General features: G+C 48.8%; 1 long non-coding RNA gene across 1 annotated transcript in view; it reads right to left on the reverse strand.

Moving 5' to 3' along the window:
* Nucleotides 1-24775, reverse strand: part of LOC138297232 (uncharacterized) — a 116526-nt gene that overhangs the window by 31394 nt on the left and 60357 nt on the right. The window lies entirely within an intron of this gene.

The raw sequence follows: 24775 nt of genomic DNA on the forward strand, positions 1-24775 counted from the left end.
TTTAAATATGGCGCACACATGATGGTGGTAAGGGGGTGCTTAGGGGTGCAAGGAAAGTGGCGCTGCACTGGCTGCAGTGCCACTTTCCTTAAATCTGCCCCTTAGGGTTTCAGATATGTAGAACTGAACAACACCTAACTTAAGGAACCATAGGAACAGCCATGAGAGTGCTAGTGCGCCTGGTCCTTAGTAAGTAAACTTACAAGGGTACGCGTATAGGCCGATGAACCTTTTGGTTGGCATGGAGTATCCTAGCCATGTAGTGACCAATGTTATTAGTATGCACTACAATCAATAAATAACCACTGGGACAATCATTAAACATTAGACAATTATATCAACATTTCATGAATAACCAAAACTCAATAAACGTTTTACCAAATTTTTATTTCCCTATTAGTTTCAATTCTAAACCATCGGATTAATTCAAACTTTATTCAATCAACTCAGAGTTAATTAATTTATGACCACCAATAACATAATATAATCAGAACTTGTGAAAGCATATGCTCTAATGCTTCAGCATAAGCTAACAAAGATGAATATAGCAACATCAATAGCAGAGTTCAGCAATCAGTTTGTCAATCATTTTTCACTGTCAACGTCACCCATAGGAACCTTACCTAACCCAGATTAGCATTAGCATGTTGGACTTCATGTAAAAACAACATGAATTTAGAAAACATCTAGCTAAGAGAAAACGATTTAAACAGCACAGATGTTACCTAGAAAGAAAGGCACAAAAGTTAATCAGTCACATTGTCATAGCTACCTAGCTACGGAATGGATCAGCAACAAAGTCAATTAATCAATCAATCAATCAGTAAATTTCTAAAGCGTGCTACGTACCTGTTAGGGTTTCAAGGCGCTGAGGGGAGGGGGGGGTAGCTGCTATTGGGCGAAGAGCCAGGTCTTGAGGAGTCTCTTGAAGGTGAGGGGGTCCCGGGTCTGGCGCAGGGGGGTTGGGAGGGAGTTCCAGGTCTTGGCGGCGAGGTAGGAGAAGGATCTGCCGCCGGAGGTCTTGCTTTGGAATCGGGGAACGATGGCGAGGGAGAGGTTGGCAGAGCGGAGTTGGCGGGAGGGGATATAGAAGTTGAGTCTGTTGTTCAGGTAGGCGGGTCCGGCGTTGTGGAGTGCTTTGTGCGCGTGGGTGAGGAGTTTAAAGGTGATCCTCTTGTCCACGGGGAGCCAGTGGAGGTCCTTCAGGTGGTGGGAGATGTGGCATCGGCGGGGTACGTCGAGGATCAAGCGGGCGGAGGCGTTCTGGGTGCGTTGGAGTCGTTGGATGTCTTTTACTGGGATGCCTGTGTAGAGTGCGTTGCCGTAGTCAAGTCTGCTACTGACGAGGGCCTGGGTCACTGTTTTTCTGGTTTCCATCGGGATCCACTTGTAGATTCTACGAGCATGCGGAGGGTGTTGAAGCAGGAGGAGGAGACTGCGTTGACCTGTTTGGACATGGTGAGAGCGGAGCCGAGGATGAAGCCGAGGTTGCGTGCGTGGTTGGCTGGTGTAGGGGGGGGATCCCAGCGCAGTGGGTCACCAGGAGTCATCCCAGGCCGAGGGGGTGCGTCCGAGGATGAGGACCTCCGTCTTGTCGGAGTTTAATTTCAGGCGGCTGTTTCTCATCCAGTCAGTCTTTGTCTTCAGGTCATCAATTGATGAGCAACGCATCAGGCTCTCAAGTGCATGAGCCCAATGACACAATCTCTATTTGTGTCTTCCGGCATCATCAATTTACCCCTCACATCTGAACTTTTTGCCCCTTGTCATTACTTTTTATTAAGGTCTTTCAGTCCACCCCCCTAATTCCTAATTGGTCAATTAGTCTTCAGATATGACTCTACCCAATAATAGTCATTTTACAATTCTATAACTTCTAAGATTACGCTGTTGTCAGTTCAATGATTGGTTCACTATACGATGTCCTCATCATCCGGCTCATCAGGTATCGAAAATGTTGCATCTTCTTCTCCAGTCAGTGTCTCTATTGTTCGAGTCCTAGGAAACTACATTGAGCCTGTCTTACACCAAATTTGTTACATGTCTAGTTCCATCACTTCCTGTTCGTCGGTACATTGCAGAAAACTTTAGCTAAGCAGACTTTATTAACATACGCGGTTCATGGCCAGCTCCATGCATCAAAATCTCTACAGTGCGCTAGTAACTCAGTTTCTGCATGAGGCCTGGCAACTAGGCCACAACTTCGGCTAAGTTAACTCTACAATATAATGCAAAACATAGGTTATACATCTTATTATGACATACTACTACATTATTATTACACATTTTCATTATTTAACACATTTTTAGTCATTTTTAATATAATTCGTGAACATTGGAAGCCACTCTTCGTGGGCACATTTTCAAACATGCACATGAATTTCTCTGCTTCAACAAGAGCATTTAGATGGAGTGTCCTCTTTTGAGAGATGCTACCTCTATCAGTTGCTTGTTGCATGGCACTGATCTATATGGTGTCTTTCCCACACTTACTGTACTATTTCATAAAACTTCTACTCTGATACAGAGGAATGTGTTCTGGGAGTTTGATGTGCTGTTGATAGACCTCATATGGTGGTGGCTCAGCAAAACATTGCACTATCTAAGCTGTGATTTCCTACGCATGAGTGGAAAATGGCAGTGCCAGATTTTGAGATATATTATTTGGCAGCATAGCTGCAATGGATCACGAGGTGAGTAAATGAGAATATACTACAAAGGTGGAACGATGCTCCCAGAACTTCATCTCTGGCTGATATAAGGCTCCGCTGTTCTGGCCTCTAAAGAGCACAGGGGATGAAGACTGGCTTCAGCAGATTATCTGCTATTGCTGGAAAAAAGTACTGGTGAGAACACACACACAGATCCCCTATGAATCTGAGCTACCGCTAGAGGGCATTATAAAACAGAATGTTGCAAGAGAGCAAGAGAGACTGGGGATATGGGTTAAGAAGGGTATCAAGACAGTTGGTGACTTGTTTGTGGGGCAGCCATGAGAGGACTTAAGGAGCTGAGGGAGGAATATGATATCCCAAGGGGACACTTTCTATTGCATTGCGAAATTAGAGCAGCTGTGCATAAGACTTGCAAACTTGGGAGCAGTGAACCCATTGAACATTAATCATTGAATCTTGTTTTCACCACCAGTGGGAACCCCAAAGCGGTAACCCTTATGTGTCAAACATTATTGTGTCAGGCAAAGAGGTTGTTAAGATCCTAAAGGGAATCCAGGAGTGCAGATATTGGCAGTGATACCACTGACGAAGAATCCCCCTGGGTTGCCAGCAATGGCTGTTTCCAACTGATTCAAATCTATTCCACCGGGTAGATTTGACCCTGCATAAAATTAATTATATTTACCATGGAGCACTTACTGCTTGCCTCTGATGGTCAGACCTTGCTGTAGCACTCAACCATATGATTTGGTGTTGCCCTAAAATTGAGGTACTTTGGAGGAAAATAGAGGTGGTTCTGCAAGCTGAGAGCAATAGGGATATTCTTAAATCCCCAGAGGTGTTCCTGCTTGGCCTGTATGCAGAACAAGCAGGTAACCACTAGATTTCCTGAACTGGCGCAAGTATTAGCAAAGACGCAGGTCGCCAGGGTTTGGAAGAATTCTAGGAGACATAGCTACCCTTCTTGCCTGAGGCAACTGAGAGAATGGGCTGAAGCAAGGTTGACTTCGCCAGGTCACAGTACCCAATAATATCATTTGTTCCAGAAGAGAGCTAAGTGTTGCCTCCAAAACACCCAATGAAGAACTGAATTTATTCATGAAATTCCCAAAATATAACATTAGGAAAAGGAAAAACGAGATGCAATAATATGGGAACCCCTGGAACTGCTCCAAGCCTAAGACCTCCCTTTACCCATGAGGTAAAATTCCTAGGAAAGCATTCCATGAGAAGCAAATGCTGGGACCCTGAATGTATGGGTTGAGCCATTGGGGACAATAAGAGAGGTGAAGGTTCAACAGGGGTGGTCCTGATGGTTGATAACTGTGGCATTTTCTGATCAGGAATGTTACTATCAAATGCACGTTGCGTTATATGGTTTGCAGTTGTGAAAATCACTGACATATGTTTCTTTAAAAATAATTATATATTTTTTTTAAACAAAATCGTTTTAATTAATGACAGTTGTCATCAAGGCTACTTCTGAATGAATCTCAATCGCTGAATGCATCCAGTGATAGATATCTTGATACTGGGCCTTGCTAACTTCTAGTATGTCTTCAGCCTGAAGACTTGCTTGTTTCTGGCCGGGCTGTGACAGGAGAAAGAAATGGCAGATATTACGAGTGGGATGTGACTTTGTTTCTGCCTGCAGCCGTTCTCACAAATCTAAGGCATGCTGTTTTTGATCTGGCTTTGCTTTGAAACGTTGCAATTTCTTTTCTTACAAACCATCTATTAGTACATAGGTTGGTTTGCCAAATACTACAGATGTTGCAAAAATACTAGTCTTTAATTCTGACCAGTATTTTGCAACCGGTGTTAAGATCATCTGTCCCTTTGTTTTATTTCTGCAAGACAAAGTTCATGCTGGACTCCAGCATAACGTTTTGTCGGTTGTTGGTGCTAATACATACACTATTTTTGTTAGCACATTACAGCGCTTCTTAAACTGACGCCATTAATAAACCATACTAGTTTGAATTTACTCTACTTGTGCTGCTCTCATAAATCAAGGAAATTATACCAATTTGATTTTTAGCTTCCAATTTTAAATTCCTTCTACTTTATACAGCATTTTAAAATTATCTATTTATATTTGCTTTTTACATATGCGTATTTTATTGATCTGCTAATAATATTTAGGCCCTGATTTATACTTTTTGCTGCAAACCTCCGTTAGTGCAGGTTTGCGGCAAAAAGTATAGTGTCAGCTAGCACCATTCCTACACACTGGCCGGGCGTTATAATTAAGGAATGACACTAGCCGGTGCAAAGGGAGGGATGGCGGTAAAAAATGTGATGCTAGCCGGGTCGGGGTGGCAGTATGAGGGATGAAGGCTTAGCACCAGAAAATGACGCTAGGCTGGTTAGAGTAAAAAAAAATGACCCTAACCAGAGTAGCATCATTTTATGGTGCTAAACCTACCATGCCACATGACTCCTGCTTTAGAAAAGGCAGGAGTCATGCCCACCATCCCAACGGCCAGCATAGGGGACAAGGGTCCCCTGTGCATGGCCATTGCACCCTGTGCCATGTTTGGGGGCCCATTTCAGGCCCCCCTATCCCACTTTAAAAAATAAAATAAAATAAAATACTTACCTGGAATGGGGTCCCCCATTCTCTGCTGTCTCTCTGGTGTGGGTGAGGGTGTCCCTGGTGCCTGGGGAGGGCATCTGTGGGCTTATTCCATGGTGTTCCACCATGAAAATAGGCCCACAGGTCCTCTAACGCCTGCCCTGACCCAGGCGTTAAAAAATGGGGCAAAGCAAGCTTTGCACCATTTATTGACCCCCTCCTCCCTCCTCCCTCCTACTTCCTGTGCACCATTTTTGCATGGGAGTATACATATGGCGTTAAGGCCATAGAGTCATTTTTTGCACGGGAACGCCTACCTTGCATCTCATTAAGGCAAGGTAGTTTTCCACTTCCAAAAAATTACTTTATCTCCATAAATTTGGCGCAAGACGGGTCTAGCGCCAAAGTATAAATATGGATTTAGTTTTGCACCGAACTAAAGTAAAAATAAAATGACGCTAAGAGTGACGCAGAGTATAAATATGCCCCTTAATTTTCTAAATAGTAGTAGACCCCTGAGTAAGTGTTGCACACCCACAGAGATCCACAAGGATTTGTCTTGTGAAACCAGGATCTACATAGGAATTTATCATTGCACCTGCTTAGCTTGCATTTGGATGGTACAGCTAGGAACTATCAGCCAGAAACGAGAATTCCAGCCTCAATAATACGAGAACCCTTGCATTGCCCAACTTGTAATCAGCCCAAAAGTGCTGCGCTTGTGTCAATTTTCAATACTGAAATACTTCTGTGCAATGATTGCTGCTGTTGTTCACACCCAGTGGCATGATGCAAAGTGATTGGACCCCCTGTAGTCTCCAATATATCAGAGATATTCCTTGGTCTTGGGCTGAATGGGGGCCCTCTGAAGGTTCTTATGCCCCTAAAAGGTTGGGGATGGGGGCCCAGAGCTCCACGGGTTGCAGGGACTTGCATTATGACCCCATTTACACCATTTGCCTCATATAGCAAAACCCAGCATTGCACAAGTGCTTACAATAAAGCTTAGATAAGCAAGAGCAGTAAATGGTGACAGTTGGCCCTAGCAGTGACTCTCCATAGCAAGTTGCTTAGGGTACCGTCGTGCTTGCCTCAGTGGCAGCCATATTGATCCTTCTAGTGGTAGACTCACCAATGGTTGGGTCTCAGATATGCACACTATGCTCACTGGACTAGAACACTCATTAATCTCCCTTTCCAATTACAAATGTGCAGATACTCAGTAACTGGCAGTACCTGCCCATTTAAAGCTCTGAACAGGTATCTTTGGCTCCTCTCCTTAACCCACATGTACCCACAGATTTTACTTGTGTAATTGCTTTTCTTCCTCATTCATACCTTTTTCATGCTCTGGAGGTGAGTAGCATCCATTGGAGGCTGGAAGAGGTGAAACGTGAACCAGATATGAAGCTGCCTTCTACAGCCGCTAACTCTTCTAATGCACATATCATTTTCTACGGGGCACCCCACCGTCCCCCGATTTCTCCTCTCCTCTCTGTCATTTCATCACTTGCCTCCTCCACCACCTGTAGTGCATTACAGCTAGGGAAAAGTCTGCTGAAATGAAGGAAGCAGAAGGTATAATGAATTTGGGATGTGTGAAGTTTGCAATATCATTGAGTGAATCTTTGAGAAAATGTGTGCCCGCCTAAGTCAGTGTTGTTGGGTAAATTTCAGTATCTGCACTTATTATCGCCTCTGCAATACATTTAATGGAGTGTACCAGCACTTCTCAGGGGCAAACAGGTACTGCATACAGTGAGTACCTTCACTTCTATGTAAAGCACAATACCTGATGGAGATTTCACTACAGGGCAGTCACCGGTGCGCACAGGGCTGGACTGGGAAGCCAAAGCAGCCCTGGCATATTTTGTCAGACCAGCCGCTGTAGGGTGCATAGCGAGCGCAGCGAGCCAGTCTGCCCCAGTTACTTACAGGTAATCTTCATTACTCCGAGCCCAGGTCATTCTTGCCACAGTATTTACACTATGAGTTTTAGCTCCCATACAGAACTCTACAAAGTTATGATCAGCTTTCTAGCTTCCTATTCCTCCAAGATGAGCAACTTCCTCTTCCCTTTATAGTCTTGCAAAAGGGAGGTCAGTCCCACCCTCATCCTCTTTTCCAAAAGCCAACACTAAACAATGAAGCCAACTATCGAGGGCCGGGAGGGATGGGAAGCTATACTGTGTTAAGGAAGACCTGGACTCAGAGTAACAAAGATGGCTGGTAAGTAAACGGGCCATTAGCACTCAGTCTGTCTTCCTCACCCCAGTATTTACACTATGAGCTGATACCTAAGCCAACCGACTTCACTGATATATGTGCAAAGACATAGGCAAACACATATACAAGAGCTCAAATGCCACATATTTGTCTGACTGTGAAAATCCCACAACACAGTGCAACACACAGAAGGAATTAGAAACTTGAATTCAAAACTGAAGGTGCAAATGACATGGGGCACTGTCAACCATGTACAACCTATAAAGTTCCATGAAAGTATGTGGGGAGGACAAGTGGCTGCTCTGCAGATCTCCTCAACTTACACACCCTTGAAAGCAGCCCAAGAAATAGCCACAGCCCTAGTCAATCTCACCTGAACCCGACTAAAAATTCAGTCATAAGCCAAAGGAATAGCCTGCTTAATCCATCTACTTAGAGTAGAGCTTGAAGATTTTAAACCATTACGTGTAGGCCCAGAAGTCACAAACAGGCTGTCCACCTTCATGAAAACCTCTGTCTCAGCCAGATAAATTAACAATGCCCTTTTTACATCCAACAAATGTAACAAACTTTCTTCCACAGAACCAGGTCTTGGGCAAAACACAGGGAGGTCGACTTCCATGGACCTGTGAAAAAATGAATGAAATTTAGGGATGAAGGTAGGGCTAGACCTCAAAATCACTCTGTCACTCAACACCCTCAAAAATGGCTGTGTTCTAAAAAAGAAGCCCAACTCCCCAACCCTTCTGACAGACACACCAGTCACCAGAAACACAACCTTAAGGGTCAGGAATTTTAAATTCACCAACTCCAACCGTTCAAAGGTACACCCTGTAAAGCCTTTAAGACTAGAGGCAAATCCCAAGATGGGGCTGTCTCTAATTGCATCAGTCTTTTCAACGAAAAGGATTTCAACAGCCTCGTAACCAAAGGATCCAGATAATCCAACAAAGGAGATTTAAAAGTCTAAGCATTGCCAATTGAGCCCTGATAGTGAAGTTCGCTAATCCAAGAGAAAAACCATCAGAAAGAAAATCTAGAACGCAAGTTGAATCCAAATCATATGGATTCAGTCCCTTAGTTTCACTCCATTTGACAAATTTGACCAATGCCACTCATATGTCCTTATTAGAAATAGGGTCTTTATTTGACAGTCAGGTTACCCCCTGTTCAAGCAAAGACCCTCACTCTAGTCAGAGTAAAAGAAAATCACCCTCAGCTAACCCCCTTGGTAGCTTGGCAGAGCAGTAGGCTTAACTTCAAAGTGCTAGGTGTAAAGTATTTGTACCAACACACACAGTAATTTAATGAAAACACTACAAAATGACACAACACCAGTTTAGAAAAATAGAAAATATTTATCTAAACAAAACAAGACCAAAACGACAAAAATCCACAATACAAAACTCAAGTTATCAATTAAAAAGCAAAAAGAGTCTTTATGTAGTTTAAAACACACACTAACACTGTTAGCGTGAAAATGTACCTTAGGTACGTAAAAAATAACCCTGCACGGGTGAGTGTGCGTCAAAAAGGGCTTACGATGCATCAATTCCACTCACGGGCGGGACCTTGCGTCGTTTCTCCTTTTGTCAGGTCGGGTGCGTCATTCCTTCTCTCCGAACGAGAGTAATGCGTCGATCCGGTCAGCACTCTCGGGTCCGGACAGGCCTTGCGTTGATTTTACATGCCCAGCGGTACTTGCGTCGGAAATCCAGCCGCACGATGATCAGAAAACCATTCAGCGCGGGTTGCGATCTCCCAACCTCTGTCAGCGATGCTGCGTGTCATTTTTTCCAGCTCCGTGCGTCGTTTCTTCTGTCGCGTTTCCGGCGAGTGTCGATTTTCAGCCATGGAGCCGGCGGCACGTCGTTTCTTCAGCCGCAGATCGGAGTTGCGTCGATCTTTTCCCCGCACGGTGCTCTGTGCGTGGATTTCCTCCTCTTAGGCTGTCAGCTTCTCATTTCAGGGTCCCAGGAACTGGATGGGCACCACAGGGCAGAGTAGGAGTCTCTCCTGAGACTCCAGGTGCTGGCAGAGAGAAGTCTTTGCTGTCCCTGAGACTTCAAACAACAGAAGGCAAGCTCTAAATCATGGCCTTGGAGAGTTCTTCTCAAGATGGAAGGCACACAAAGTCCAGTCTTTGCCCTCTTACTCTGGCAGAAGCAGCAACTGCAGGATAGCTCCACAAAGCACAGTCACAGGCAGGGCAGCTCTTCTTCCTCAACTCTTCAGCTCTTCTCCAGGCAGACGTTCCTCTTGTTTCCAGAAGTGTTCTAAAGTCTGATGTTTTGGGTGCCCTTCTTATACCCAATTTATCCTTTGAAGTAGGCCTACTTCAAAGTAAAATCTCTTTTGAATGTGAAATCCTGCCTTGCCCAGGCCAGGCCCCAGACACTCACCAGGGGGTTGGAGACTGCATTGTGTGAGGGCGGGCACAGCCCTTTCAGATGTGAGTGACCACTTCTACCCTCCCTCCTAGCACAGATGCCTCATCAGGAAATGCAGGCAACGCCCCAGCTCCCTTTGTGTCACTCTCTAGTATGAGGTGCAACCAGCCCAACTGTCAAACTGACCCAGACAGGGAATCCACAAACAGGCAGAGTCACAGAAATGGTATAAGCAAGAAAATGCCCACGTTCTAAAAGTGGCATTTTCAAACACACAATCTTAAAATCAACTTTACTAAAAGATGTATTTTTAAATTGTGAGCTCAGAGATCCCAAACTTCACATGTCCATCCGCCCCCAGAGGGAATTTACACTTTAATCAGATTTAAAGGTAGCCCCCATGTTAACCTTTGAGAGGGACAGGCCTTGCAACAGTGAAAAACGAATTTAGCAATATTTCACTGCCAGGACATAGAAAACACATTACTATGGCGTTCATTACAACATTGGCGGTAAAAGCCACTTACCGCCGTGCAGAAGACCGCCAACACACCGATGCGGCCACGGAAAACCGCAACAGCTATTATGACCCACAGCTCGGAATCCGCCAAAATTCAGACACCCACACAAGTCCGCCACACCAAAGGTCAGTGATAAACTGGCGAAAACAAAACCTCCACCGTCACGCCAACAGAAATACACCCACACTATCACGACACATGAATCCATGCGGCGGTCTTTCAACCGCGGTATTCCATTGGTGGTACAGATCCGCTGCGCTCAAAATACACACACCTTTACAAAACACAGCCACATTGGACAATTCTAAATACACACACCTGATACACATACACACACCACTCCCACACACCCATTACAATATAAAACACACACCCACATCACCCACAAACCACTACGATCAAAAAATTCTGAAAGAATGCCAGAGAGAGACACCACCAGCAAGAACAACAGCATCCACATGCACACAATACCATCACCCACACAACTTCTACGCACCTCACACAACACACCACTACCTATCAGCACACTGATCACCACACAATCCACCCCACACATCACCTACACCACCCCATGGCACGGCAAAGACAGCACAGGTTCTCGGAGGAGGAGCTCAGGGTCATGGTGGAGGAAATCGTACAGGTAGAGCCACAGCTATTCGGAGCACAGGTGCAGCACACCTCAATTGCAAGGAAGATGTCGCTATGGCGAAGAATAGTGGACAGGGTCAACGCAGTGGGACAGCACCCAAGAAATCGGGAGGACATCAGGAAGAGGTGGAACGACCTACGGGGGAAGGTGCGTTCCGTGGTCTCAAGACACCACCTGGCGGCGGACCCCCACCTCCTCACCCACAACTAACAACATGGGAGGAGCAGGTCTTGGCGATTCTGCATCCTGAGGGCCTCGCAGGAGTAGGCGGAGGAATGGACTCTGGTAAGTCAAATCTTAACTATTACATCCCCCACCCTACCTGCATGCTATCACACACCCCCACCCTCACCCCCAGCACCCCAACTCCTCATATATGTCCCAACATCACAAACCACCCATCCCAACACCAAGCCCTGCATGCAACAACAGAGCATGGACACCCATCACTAAAGCATGCCCACTGCACATACCCATGCAACCCCCTAAACCGCCATCACACAAGCTCCCACACAGGAATGCAAGCACTGGGGTACACGCTCACCCACCCATTGCAAACCATGACACATACAGATGTAATAACCATCCTTTTATACCCTTGCAGGACCCCTACCCAACGTCACCGGACAGGAGGGTCCACACATGTCCACACCACCAACAGAAGAGGCCCACAGTGATGACAGCACCTCTGTCCAACTGGATCTAGATGACCAGCCTGGCCCATCGAGGACCTTGGGACAGTCGGTTCCCCTCACACTGGCACAGGCCATCACAGACCTTTCCCCCTCTGGAAACACCAGCACAGCACCCACCCAGCGGGCCCATACCTCCGTCCCCAGGACACGTCAATCAGCTGTGTGTCCACCACTACAGAGAACCCAGGATAACTCACCACCCCAACAACAGGGACCTGGGGGCAGTGGCAGTGGGCACACAGTCCAGGGGACGGAGGCCCAGGAACTCAGGGGACCTGGGAGGGCTGCTGTGCGACAGGGGGCGGACAGGCCAAGGGAACCCACTCTCCACGAGGCCCTCTCCTCCATCATGGGAGCCTACCACCACTCCCAGGAGACGGTGGCAACGGTACTGGCCAAGTTTCAGGAGACCCAGCGCCTGCAGGAGAGACAGTATATGGGCTTCAGGGAGGAACTCAGAACCATCAGCTCCACCCTGGGCACCATTGTAGGGGTGCTGAAGGAAATACTTAACACCTGGAGGGACACTGTGGCACTACAAGGGCCCCCCCGACACTAGCATGGATGATGAACTGCCCACCACCTCCGCCGGCGATAGTGGACAGGATGCCCCGCCACAGGACCACCACACCAGAACCCCACCCCCTGCAGAGGGAGAACCACCCCGCAAACAGTCCCGGAGATCCAGGACAAAGACAGAGCACGATGCCAAGACCCCCGCCAACAAATGAGACCACCCTGATTGTCATCCTACTGTCCCACTTTGTCACCCTGTCCATACTTAAACTGCCCCTGCTCCACTTCCTATGCCCCTTTGGGCAATGCACCTGTGAGACTAATAGACTGGACTCTGCCATGGACATTCCTCCGCCATCACCCCTCACCATTTCACCACCCCCTCCAATATTGAGCACTTAAATAAATACACTTAAAACACAAAAAATCTGCAGTCTGTCTGTGATTTCGAAATAGTGTATTAGCAATTACAGTGACAAAATGCTCTTTCAATTGTAATGTCAACATACCTATGTCACACAGCTCAAGTCCATGAGGAATCAAAGCAGATGTCACACAGTGGGACCCACATCTGTGAAATCGTAAGGGAAAGTGACAACTTAGTGACCATACACTGGGTGAAAAGGACAGACTGTAAAGAGGTAGCAGTGTTTAAGTACATGTAGTAGGCAGGTCTGTACTCTTACCTGTGTCTCACTGGAAATATTGCTGGATCACTGAGTCCCTGTTGTTCATGTCTTCTTCCTCTGCTTCCTCGTCTTCACTATCCACAGGCTCCACAGCTTCAACAACACTGCCATCTGGACCATCCTCCTGCAGAAAAGGCACCTGTTGTCGCAATGCCAAGTTATGAAGCATACAGCAGGCCACGATGACCTGGCACACCTTCTTTGGTGAGTGGAATAGGGATCCACCTGTCATATGGAGGCACCGGAACCTGGCCTTCAGGAGGCCAAAGGTCCGCTCGATCACCCTCCTAGTTCGCCCATGTGCCTCATTGTAGCGTTCCTCTGCCCTTGTCCTGGGATTCCTCACTGGGGTCAGTAGCCATGACAGGTTGGGGTAACCAGAGTCACCTGCAAATGACGAGGGACAAGTATTAGACACACACTAACCTGTAGGGTAACCCCAGACCCAGACAACCATTCCCACTGTCTTGCTTCCAGGTGCTCACCTAATAGCCACACACGATGCCTCTGGAGTTGACCCATCACATAAGGGATGCTGCTATTCCGCAGGATGTAGGCGTCATGCACTGAGCCAGGGAACTTAGCATTCACATGGGAAATGTACTGGTCTGCCAAACATACCATCTGTACATTCATCGAATGATAACTCTTCCGGTTTCTGTACACCTGTTCACTCCTGCGGGGAGGGGGGACCAAAGCCACATGTGTCCCATCAATGGCACCTATTATGTTGGGGATATGTCCCAGGGCATAGAAATCACCTTTCACTGTAGGCAAATCCTCCACCTGAGGGAAAACAATGTAGCTCCGCATGTGTTTAAGAAGGGCAGACAACACTCTGGACAATACGTTGGAAAACAGAGGCTGGGACATCCCTGATGCTATGGCCACTGTTGTTTGAAATGACCCACTTGCAAGGAAATGGAGCACTGACAGCACCTGCGCTTGAAGGGGGATTCCTGTGGGACGGCGGATTGCTGACATCAGGTCTGGCTCCAACTGGGTACACAGTTCCTGGATTGTGGCACAGTCAAGCCTGTATGTGATTATGGCATGTCGCTCCTCCATTGTCGACAGGTCCACCAACGGTCGGTACACCGGAGGATGCCGCCATCTCCTCACATGTCCCAGCGGACACCGCCTATGAAGGACAACAGCGAGCACAGAGTCAAACAACTCAGAGGTACGTACCCACAGTTTACACAGAACACTAATCATACACAAAAGGTGGCCTGTATGTGTGTAGAGTCTGGGCCTAGGTATGTGTGACGCAGTTGGAAATGAAGCCATGTGGGCCCCTGAAATGGCAGCTGCCTGACCTCTAAAGTGGGACAATGGGATGTGAGGTAACTGCGCTGGCGTTGTACACTGTCGTGGTAGACGGTCGAAGACCGCGGCGCAATGCTGCATTTCTTAACATTGGACCCTATGGGTCCCAGGAGCCAATGACGATGTGCGCCGGCGGTGACGGTATGCACCGCCGCGGACGTGACCGCCATTTTCTATCTGTTCAATCACTCGATACCTGATCTTCGACAGGAGAGGACCTACATGCAAGTGCTGCTGTGACCTCAGTCTGGAAGAGACAATGGCTCGAGTGTCTGGGGAAAGGGCCCCTGCCTTCACATCGGAGGAGTTGGAGAAGCTCGTGGATGGGGTCCTCCCCCAGTACACGCTACTCTACGGTCCTCCAGACAAACAGGTATGTACACAGGAGCATGTTGTATGGGCTTTGCCTGTGTGGAGAGGGCTGGATGTGAGAAGGAAGGGGGGAGAGTGCTGCGTGCATGAAAGACGGTGAATGCATGTGCCACATGGCAAGGGTAGGGTTGGGGGCCAATCAATTTGACGGTGCAGTTGGTAATAACTTCTCTTTTTCCCCTGTACATTTCATGTAGGTCAGCGCCCACCAGAAAAAAGATATTTGGCGCGCCATCGCCAAGGACGTCCGGACCCTGGGGGTCTACCACAGAGGGAGCACCCACTGCCGGAAAGATGGGAGGACATTCGCCGCTGAAGCAAGAAGACGGCGGAGGCTCAGCTGGGGATGGCCTCCCAACGTGGGAGGGGTGCCTGTCGCACCATGACCCCCCTGATGTTCCGGATCCTGGCGGTGGCCTACCTGGAGTTGGATGGGCGCTTGAGGGCATCACAGCAGCAACAAGGGGGTGAGTACACTCTCATTCTGCTGACTTTGTGCGCAGTGGAGGTGCCTGGGTGGGGGAGGTGGGCTGTGGATTTCCCTAGGCCTGGGCGAGTTCCGTAGGCAAGGCCCCTCCGTAAGGCAGGCCATGTGGCATCCCAGCCCACCTCTGTAGAGTGACAACTACAGCTAGTCATGCCCCTGTGTCATCTATGTGTGCAGATGTCGTCCATAGCCTTGTAGGCCATTTCCCAGGAATTGAACAGTGGAGCCCAAGAGCGCAGCGTAGTGCAGGGGGCTTCTGTGTCTGTCGTGTCCGCCAACGGTAGCGGTAATGCATGCACTCAACATGTCTCTCTCCTGTCTTCCCCTCCCTTTTTGTGGTCTCCCTGTTCTTGTGTGCATTAGCATCATCAGGTGGAGGAGCAGTGGCACCGGAGCACGAGGGAGCCGCATCCCACATGGCCCTGGAGGGCAACACTACGGAGTCTGAATTCACCAGTGGGACGGAGGGCAAGGGGAGCTCCACAGCAGGGACAGGAGCTGACACCAGTGACACGGACTCATCCTCTGATGGGAGCTCCCTTGTGGTGGCGGCAACATCTATGCCTCCCGCATCTACAGGTACAGCCACCACCCTCCCACCAGCACCTCCCTCCCAGCAGCCCATCAGGCTTTGCCCCGTGCCGGCTCACCCAGGAGGGTGGGCATCACCTTCGCCCCAGGCACGTCAGGCCCTGCCCCAGTCACCCCTGCTGCCCTCAGTGAGGAGGCCATTGACCTCCTCAGTCCCTCACTGTTGGGCAGTCTACCATTTTGAATGCCATCCAGGGTGTAGAGACGCAGTTGCAACAAACAAATGCATTCCTGGAGGGCATTCATTCTGGTCAGGCGGCCCTTCATAGAGCTTTTCAGACTCTAGCCTCAGAACTGATGGCAGCCATTGTCCCCGTCTCTAGCCTCCCCCCTCCAACTTCCTCCACCCCGACCCAATCCCCTGTACCTCAGCCTTTCCCAAGCACACCTACAGACCAACATGCACACACCTCAACACCCAACTGTAGCTCAGGCAAACATAAGCACCACACATCCCACATGCATTCACGCAAGCATCACACACATGCAGACACACCAACATCCACTGCCTCCACTGTGTCCCCCTCCTCCTCGTCTCCCTCCTCCCTCCCAGTGACGTCTACACTCACACCTGCATGCACTACATCTACAGCCACTACGTCCCTCTCCAGCACACCCACCACCACACCCCGCTCACGTGCAGTCACCACCCACACTACCATTCACAAGTCCCCTGTGTCCTCTCCCAGTGTGTCTGTGACGCCCCCTCCCAAGATACACAAACGCAGGCACACAACCACCCAACAGCCATCCACCTCACGACAGCCTTCAGCGCATGCACCTTCACCCAAAGTCACCAAACGTACACCTCCTACAACCACCACCTCTTCCTCCACTCCCAAACCCCCTCCAGCTACCCGTCCCAGTGTGTCCCCAAAAAAATTCCTGTCCAACCTTGACCTCTTTCCCACACCTCCCCCACCCCGTCCGTCTCATAGGTCCCGAACTAGCACCTCAGCCACAACCTCTCCGGGACCAGTGGTGCCTGTAGTCACCGGAATCTGGAGTGCACCGGCCACCAGGGCAGCCAGTGTGGCACGGAGCCACAGCACAGACAGTCCCCCACCTGTGAAGAATCAGAAGTTGGCCAGTGCCCGGCGGGAGAGGGGGAAGACTCCAGCCACCAAAGCCGCTCCCAGGAGTCCCGGTGGGAGTGTGGAGTCAGCTGTGACACCTTCCAAGGTGGGGAAGGGCCACAAGAAACCCGGAAAGTCTGGGAAGAGCAGCACGACGGAGAAGACCGCCATCATCCCCGCTGCCCAGGAGCCCACCGCCAGCACCAGCCCAGCTGCCCAAGAGGCCACCGACAGCACCAGCCCAGCTGCCCAGGAGGCCACCGCCAGCACCAGCCCAGCTGCCCAGGACAAGACTGCCAGCACAAGCCCCGTTGGGCCATGACGGACCGCCAGCAAAAGCCCCGTTGGGCCATGAAGGACCGCCAGCAAAAGCCCTGTTGGGCCATGAAGGACCGCCAGCAAAGGCCCCGTTGGGCCATGAAGGACCACCAGCAAAGGCCCCGTTGGGCCATGAAGGACCACCAATAAAGGCCCCGTTGGGCCATGAAGGACCACCAGCAAAGGCCCCGTTGGGCCATGAAGGACCGCCAGCAAAGGCCCCGTTGGGCCATGAAGGACCGCCAGCAAAGGCCCCGTTGGGCCATGAAGGACCGCCAGCAAAAGCCCCGTTGGGCCATGAAGGAACGCCAGCAAAAGCCCCGTTGGGCCATAAAGGAACGCCAGCAAAGGCCCCGTTGGGCCATGAAGGACCGCCAGCAAAGGCCCCGTTGGGCCATGAAGGACCGCCAGCAGCTGAGACCCTGCAATGGAGACCGCCATCTCAAGCACCGCTGCACAGGGCACGCCATCTCAAGCACCACTGGCCCATGAGCGGCAAGGGCACTGACGCAACTGAGTCCGTCACGGGATGAATGAAGCACTCTGGGCGCAAAGCCCCCTCCAGAACCAGTGGGGAAAGGCATCCACTCCCTCTGTCCTTAGCAGGATGAAGCACTCTGGGCACAAAGCCCCCTCCAGAACCAGTGGAGAGATACACCCACTCCCTCTGTCCTTAGCAGGATGAAGCACTCTGGGCACAAAGTCCCCTCCAGAACCAGTGGAGAGATACATCCACTCCCTCTGTCCTTAGCAGGATGAAGCACTCTGGGCACAAAGCCCCCTCCAGAACCAGTGGAGAAAGGCATCCACTCCCTCTGTCCTTAGCAGGATGAAGCACTCTGGGCACAAAGCCCCCTCCAGAACCAGTGGAGAGATACACCCACTCCCTCTGTCCTTAGCAGGATGAAGCACTCTGGGCACAAAGTCCCCTCCAGAACCAGTGGAGAGATACATCCACTCCCTCTGTCCTAAGCAGGATAAAGCACTCTGGGCACAAGGCCCCCTCCAGAGCCAGTGGAGAAAGGCATCCACTCCCTCTGTCCTTAGCAGGATGAAGCACTCTGGGCACAAAGCCCCCTCCAGAACCAGTGGAGAGATACACCCACTCCCTCTGTCCTTAGCAGGATGAAGCACTCTGGGCACAAAGTCCCCTCCAGAACCAGTGGAGAGATACATCCACTCCCTCTGTCCTTAGCAGGATGAAGCACTCTGGGCACAAAGCCCCCTCCAGAACCAGTGGAGAAAGGCATCCACTCCCTCTGTCCTTAGCAGGATGAAGCACTCTGGGCACAAAGCCCCCTCCAGAACCAGTGGAGAGATACATCCACTCCCTCTGTCCTTAGCAGGATGAAGCACTCTGGGCACAAAGACCCCTCCAGAACCAGTGGAGAGATACATCCACTCCCTCTGTCTTTAGCAGGATGAAGCACTCTGGGCACAAAGCCCCCTGCAGAACCAGTGGAGAAAGGCATCCACTCCCTCTGTCCTTAGCAGGATGAAGCACTCTGGGCACAAAGCCCCCTCCAGGACCAGTGGAGAAAGGCATTCACTCCCTCTGTCCTTAGCAGGATGAAGCACTCTGGGCACAAAGCCCCCTCCAGAACAAGTGGAGAGATACATCCACTCCCTCTATCCTTAGCAGGATGAAGCACTCTGGGCACAAAGCCCCCCGCCAGAACCAGTGGAGAAGGCATCCACTTGAGAGACTGTGGCTTTGCAATCCCCGGGATGTAACCGTGGGCAAGCCACCCACTGTAGAGACTTGAGAGACTGTGGCTTTGCACTCCCCAGAATGTAACGGTGGGCAACCCACCCACTGTAGAGACTTGAGAGACTGTGGCTTTGCACTCCCCAGGATGTAACAGTGGGCACCCACCCACTGTAGAGACTTGAGAGACTGTGGCTTTGCACTCCCCAGGATGCAACAGTGGGCAAGCCACCCACTGTAGAGACTTGAGAGACTGTGGCTTTGCACTCCCCAGGATGTAACAGTGGGCAAGCCACCCACTGTAGAGACTTGAGAGACTGTGACTTTGCACTCCCCAGGATGTAAAAGTGGGCATGTGGCCCCCTCGTGGATTTGGCATCGTGCACTCATCCGGCTGAGGTGCCACCCCTTTCCCTCCCCCTGAGGTGCCTGTTTAGTTGCTGTCTGATGCCCCTGCAGTGTTCTCTCCGTCATGGTCGGGGATCTTGTGTGGGCCTCGCCCATACCGTGTGGTCCCAGTGTTCCACGGACTTTCTTAGAACACTACCTGGACTACTATGCTTGGTATATATAATGTACATGGTGTATATATATATTTCTGCCTACTTGCTTTTAATATAGTACAATGATTACACTCATTTTCTATTGTCTTTGCATTCTTCTGGGGGGTTTGGGGGGTGTAACTGTGATGTATTGATATGCATTGTTTGTGTGTTGTAGTGGGTGAGGGTGGGGGTGTTGCGTGTGTGTTTCCCTGTTTTTTGCCTCCCCCTCCCCTGTGTCGTAGGTGCAGTACTCACCGTGGTCTTCGCCGCCGGTGTTCGTGCTCCTGGTAGAGGAGCAAGAAGATAAAGGCTGGGAAAATGTGGAACTCTGGTTCCATGGCGTCCGCGTTCCTCGTGGAGTGTGTAGAGGTGAGCATTTTCCCTTCGGGATTCCTGTTTCCGTCGTGTTTTTATCCGCGGTGAATCCACCCCGGAAAAGGTGGCGGATTGTCCTGTCATAATAGTGTGGGCGGTACATTGTCTCCTGCCTGTCTGTTGGCAGTGACCGCCGCGCTGTTTGTTTGTACCGCCGTGGCGGTCGGAGTGTTAAAGTGGCTGTCTTTGTTGGCGGTTTCCGCCACTGTCGTAATTCCAATTTGTTTACCGCCGGCCTGTTGGCGGTCTTACCGCCGCTTTAACACCGACCGCCAGGGTTGTAATGACCACCTATATGTCCTACCTTAACCATACACTGCACCCTGCCCTTGGGGCTACCTAGGGTCTACCTTAGGGGTGTCTGGCCTGTAAGAAAAGGGAAAGTTTAGACCTGGCAAGTGGGTATATTTGCCAAGTCAAATTTACAGTTAAAACTGCACACACAGACACTGCAATGGCAGGTCTGAGACATGATTACAGAGCTACTGATGTGGGTGGCACAACCAGTGCTGCAGGCCCACTAGTAGCATTTGATTTACAGGCCCTGGCACCTCAAGTGCACTTTACTAGGGACTTACTAATAAATCAAATATACCAGTTATGGATACACCAATTACATACAATTTAAACAGAAAGCATATGCACTTTAGCACTGGTTAGCATTGGTAAAGTGCTCAGAGTTCAAAAGTCAACAGCAACAGGTCAGGTAAAATAGGCATAACCAAAAAAGTCCAATAGCCCTCAATGTAGAAGGTCACCTAGACGGCTGCAATAAGTCAGCTACTACAGGAGAACAACCTTTAGCCAACAGATTCACCCTCTCAATAATCAAGCCTGAAGGTACAACCTCTAAAGCACTGAGATTGGAAGATGAGACGCCACAAATGGGTATGGATGATTCAGAATCTCCCAACACGGTTGGACTGACAATGGCAGCACACGAGGAAACCATGGCCGCCTCTGCCACCCTGGAATCAGGAGAAGCACAAAAACCCCTTCCCTCCTGATCTTCTGCAATACCTTTGGGATTAAGGGAATCAAATAAAAAGCATATAAAAGGCCCTTCCGCCATCTGATTGACATGGCTTCTAGCTGCCAAGCCTCCTGGCAGGGAATAATTGTGCAGAAGCATGGCAGCTTGGCATTCTCTTTCAAGGCAAAAAAATCTATCCTCAGTTGCCCAAACCTCTTTCCCAACTGCAGGAATACTTCTGCAGTCAATGACAAGTAACTCATGGATGGAAACACCCAACTCAACCTGTCTGCCATCCAGTTCTCCTTCCCTGGCATATAGACTGTCGTCAAGGAACTGAGCTCTGTTTCTGCTTAACTGTAAATTTCCTGACTCAGACAACTGAAAGACTGAACCCTGTAACACCCTAGTGATTCAGATAACCCATGACCAGTCTGTTGTCTGTCCTGATTTGTACATGGTGACCAGGCAATTGAGGAGTGAATGCAAGGAGACCCAGCTGGACCTCCTTTAGCTCTCTGCAATTAAACGAGCAGACATACTGGATCTGTGACCATCTCCTCTGAGCTATCAGATCATCCAGGGTCACACCCAACCTAGCTTGCTGGCATCTGTGGTCATAATCATTTAAGGTATCACCTGAAAATTCTTCCTTCTGGCAAATTCTGCTCCATTACCCACCAGGTCAATGTCCTCCTTACTTGGGGAGTCACTGGAATGTTATGTGCATAGAGCTGAGAGCTTGGCTCCCAGTGAGACAACAAATGATTTATCAGGGGTTTAAAAAAACAGTTGTGTCCAGGGCAGAACCACAAGGGAAGCTGACATCAGACCCTTCAGGCACAAACACTGTTTGACTGGCACCACTGAAGCCACAACAATGCCTGAGCCTCTGTCACTAAAGTTTGGTATCTCTCCATTGTAAGAAACAACTTCCCCTCCAATGTCCTGAAATGTGCTTGGATGAAAGTCAACTCTTGAGTCGGCGAGAGACAGGACTTCTTTAGATTCAACGAGGACCCATAATCCTGTAGTACCTTGCAGACCTCCTTGACATACATCTACACCTTAGAAAAAGATGAAGCAGGAATCAGTAAATCGTCAAGGTAGGGAAACACCTGAACACATTTGGCATACAAGAGTCCCATCAGTGTAACCAACACCTTAGTAAAGACCCTTGGTGAAGGTCTGAAACCAAAAGGCAATACCTTGAACTGATAATTCTGACCCTGGACACATAAACAGAGAAACCTCTGCAAGCTTTGATTTACTGGTGCATGCAGATCCACATCCTCCAAGTCCAATGAGGCCAGAAAGTCCTCCTAATTTATCAAAGGAAGAATGTTCTGAAGTGCTACCATTTTAAATTTCAAATGCGGAATGAAAGTGTTCTATTGTTTCAGATCCACCATAGGTCTGAACCGTCCTGACTGTTTCTAGGAAAAGAATTGAAAACATGCCTTTGTCCAGCTGGGAGTGAGAAACAGGAGGTACTGCCACTCTTGGCAATGGGGTTAACCGAGAAAAATCTGGAGGAGGAGAAAGAAAACAAATTTGAAAATCTTCCTTTACCACTTGAAGGACCCACTGGTCTATTACCGTCTGACAACTCACCTGATAGAACAGACCAATCCGTCCCCTACTGGACCTGGGGTAGTTGTAATATAGTATGGGCTATGTGTCAGTTTGAGCGGAAGAACAGACAGGCTGCTGAAACTGGGATTTTTCTGAGGTAGGGGCCCGTCTGCCGTGTCTTGAAGAATTCCTGTTCGGAGAACCAAAACAACAGAATGAGGGCGGGACCAACCTCCCTTGCATAAGGTTTATAAGGGAAGAGAAAGTCAGCCATCTTGAAAGGATGGGAAGCCAGTAGGCTGACTTTAACCCTTTCGCTGGCAGGCCTTTTCGCCCTCAGGTGCCAAGCCTTTTTTTGGCTGTTTGGGGCAGTTCATGCTTAGGCCCTCATAACTTTTTGTCCATATAAGCTACCCATGTCAAATTTACGTCCTTTTTTCCCAACATTCTAGGGATTCTAGAGGTACCCAGACTTTGTGGGTTCCCCTGAAGGAGACCAAGAAATTAGCAAAAATACAGCTGTTTTTTTTTTTTAAATGGGGAAAAGGGCTGCAGAAGAAGGCTTTTGTTTTTTTCCCTGAAAATGGCATCAACAAGGGGTTTGTGGTGCAAAAATCACCATTTGCCCAGCTTTCAGGAACAAGCAGACTTGAATGAGAAACCTCAATTTTTCAACAAACGTTTGGCATTTTCCTGGGACATACCCCATTTTTACTATTTTTTGTGCTTTCAGCCTCCTTCCAGTTAGTGACAGAAATGGGTGCAAAACCAATGCTGGATCCCAGAAAGCTAACATTTCTGGAAAGTAGACAAAATTCTGCATTCAGCAAGAGGTAAATTGTGTAGATCATACAAGGGCCTCCTACAGAAAATAACAGCTGAAATAAAACAAAATTTGAAATTGAGATAAAAAACTGCCATTTTTCTCCATCTTTTACTCTGTAACTTTTTCCTGCGATGTCAGAGTTTTGAAAGCGATATACTGTTATGTCTGCTGGACTCTTCTGGTTGTGGGGATATATAGGGCTTGTAGGTTCATCAAGAACCCTAGGTACCCAGAGCCAAAAAATGAGCTGCACCTTCCAATGGGTTTTCCTTCTATACCGGGTATATAAAGCAATGCATTTGCTGAAATATAAAAAGTTAAAAATAGGTATCAAGAAAACCTTTGTATTTCCAAAATGGGCACAAGATAAGGTGTTGAGAAGCAGTGGTTATTTGCTCATCCCTGAATTCCGGGGTGCCCATACTAGCATGTGAATTACAGGGCATTTCTCAAATAGACGTCTTTCTTACACACTGTCTTACATTTGAAAGGACAAAATGTAGAGAAAGACAAGGGGCAATAACACTTGTTTTGCTATTCTGTGTTCCCCCGAGTCTCCCGATAAAAATGGTCCCTCACTTGCGTGGGTAGGCTTAATGATCGCAAACAGGAAACACAACATGGACACATCACATTTTACAGTTAAATCTGACGTGTTTTTTTGCAAAGCGCTTAGCTGTAGATTTTGGCCTCTAGCTCAGCCAGCACCTAGAGAAACCTACCTACCTTGCACATTTTTTAAAACAAGACACCGAGGGGAATCCAAGATGTGGTGACTTGTGGGGCTCTCACCAGGCTCTGTTACCCAGAATCCTTTGCAAACCTCACAATTTGGCCAAAACAATAATTTTTCCACTCATTTCGGTGACAGAAAGTTCTGGAATCTGAGAAGAGCCACAAATTTCCTTCCACCCAGCTTTCCCCCAAGTCTCCTGATAAAAATGGTACCTCCCTTGTGTGGGTAGGCCTAGCGCCCGCGAAAGGAATTGCCCCAAAACACAACGTGGACACATCACATTTTCCAAAGAAAACAGAGCTGTTTTTTGCAAAGTGCCTAGCTGTGGATTTTGGTCTCTAGCTCAGCCGGCACCAAGGGAAACCTACCAAACCTGTGCATTTTTTAAAACTGGACACCTAGGGGAATCCAAATTGGGGAGACCTGTGGGGCTCTCACCAGGTTCTGTTACCCAGAATCCTTTGCAAACCTAACAATTTGTCCAAAAAAACACTTTTTCCTCACATTTCGATGACATAACGTTCTGGAATCTGAGAGGAGCCACAAATTTCCTGCTACCCAGCGTTCCGCCAAGTCTCACGATAAAAATGGTACCTCACTTGTTTGGGTAGGCCTAGTGCCCGCAACAGGAAATGCCCCAAAACACAACCTGGACACATCACATTTTTCCAAAGAAAACAGAGCTGTTTTTTGCAAAGTGCCTAGCTGTGGATTTTGGCCTCTAGCTCAGCCGAAACCTAGAGAAACCTACCAAACCTGTGCATTTTTGAAAACTAGACACCTAGGGGATATTCAAGATGGGGTGATTTGTGGGGCTCTCACCAGGTTCTGTTACCCAGAATCCTTTGCAAACCTCAATATTTGGCTAAAAAAAAAAAAAAAAAAATTCCTCACATTTCTGTGAGAGAAAGTTCTGGAATCTGAG

This window comes from Pleurodeles waltl, chromosome 5 (assembly GCF_031143425.1).
Source record: "Pleurodeles waltl isolate 20211129_DDA chromosome 5, aPleWal1.hap1.20221129, whole genome shotgun sequence".
Lineage (NCBI taxonomy): Eukaryota > Metazoa > Chordata > Amphibia > Caudata > Salamandridae > Pleurodeles > Pleurodeles waltl.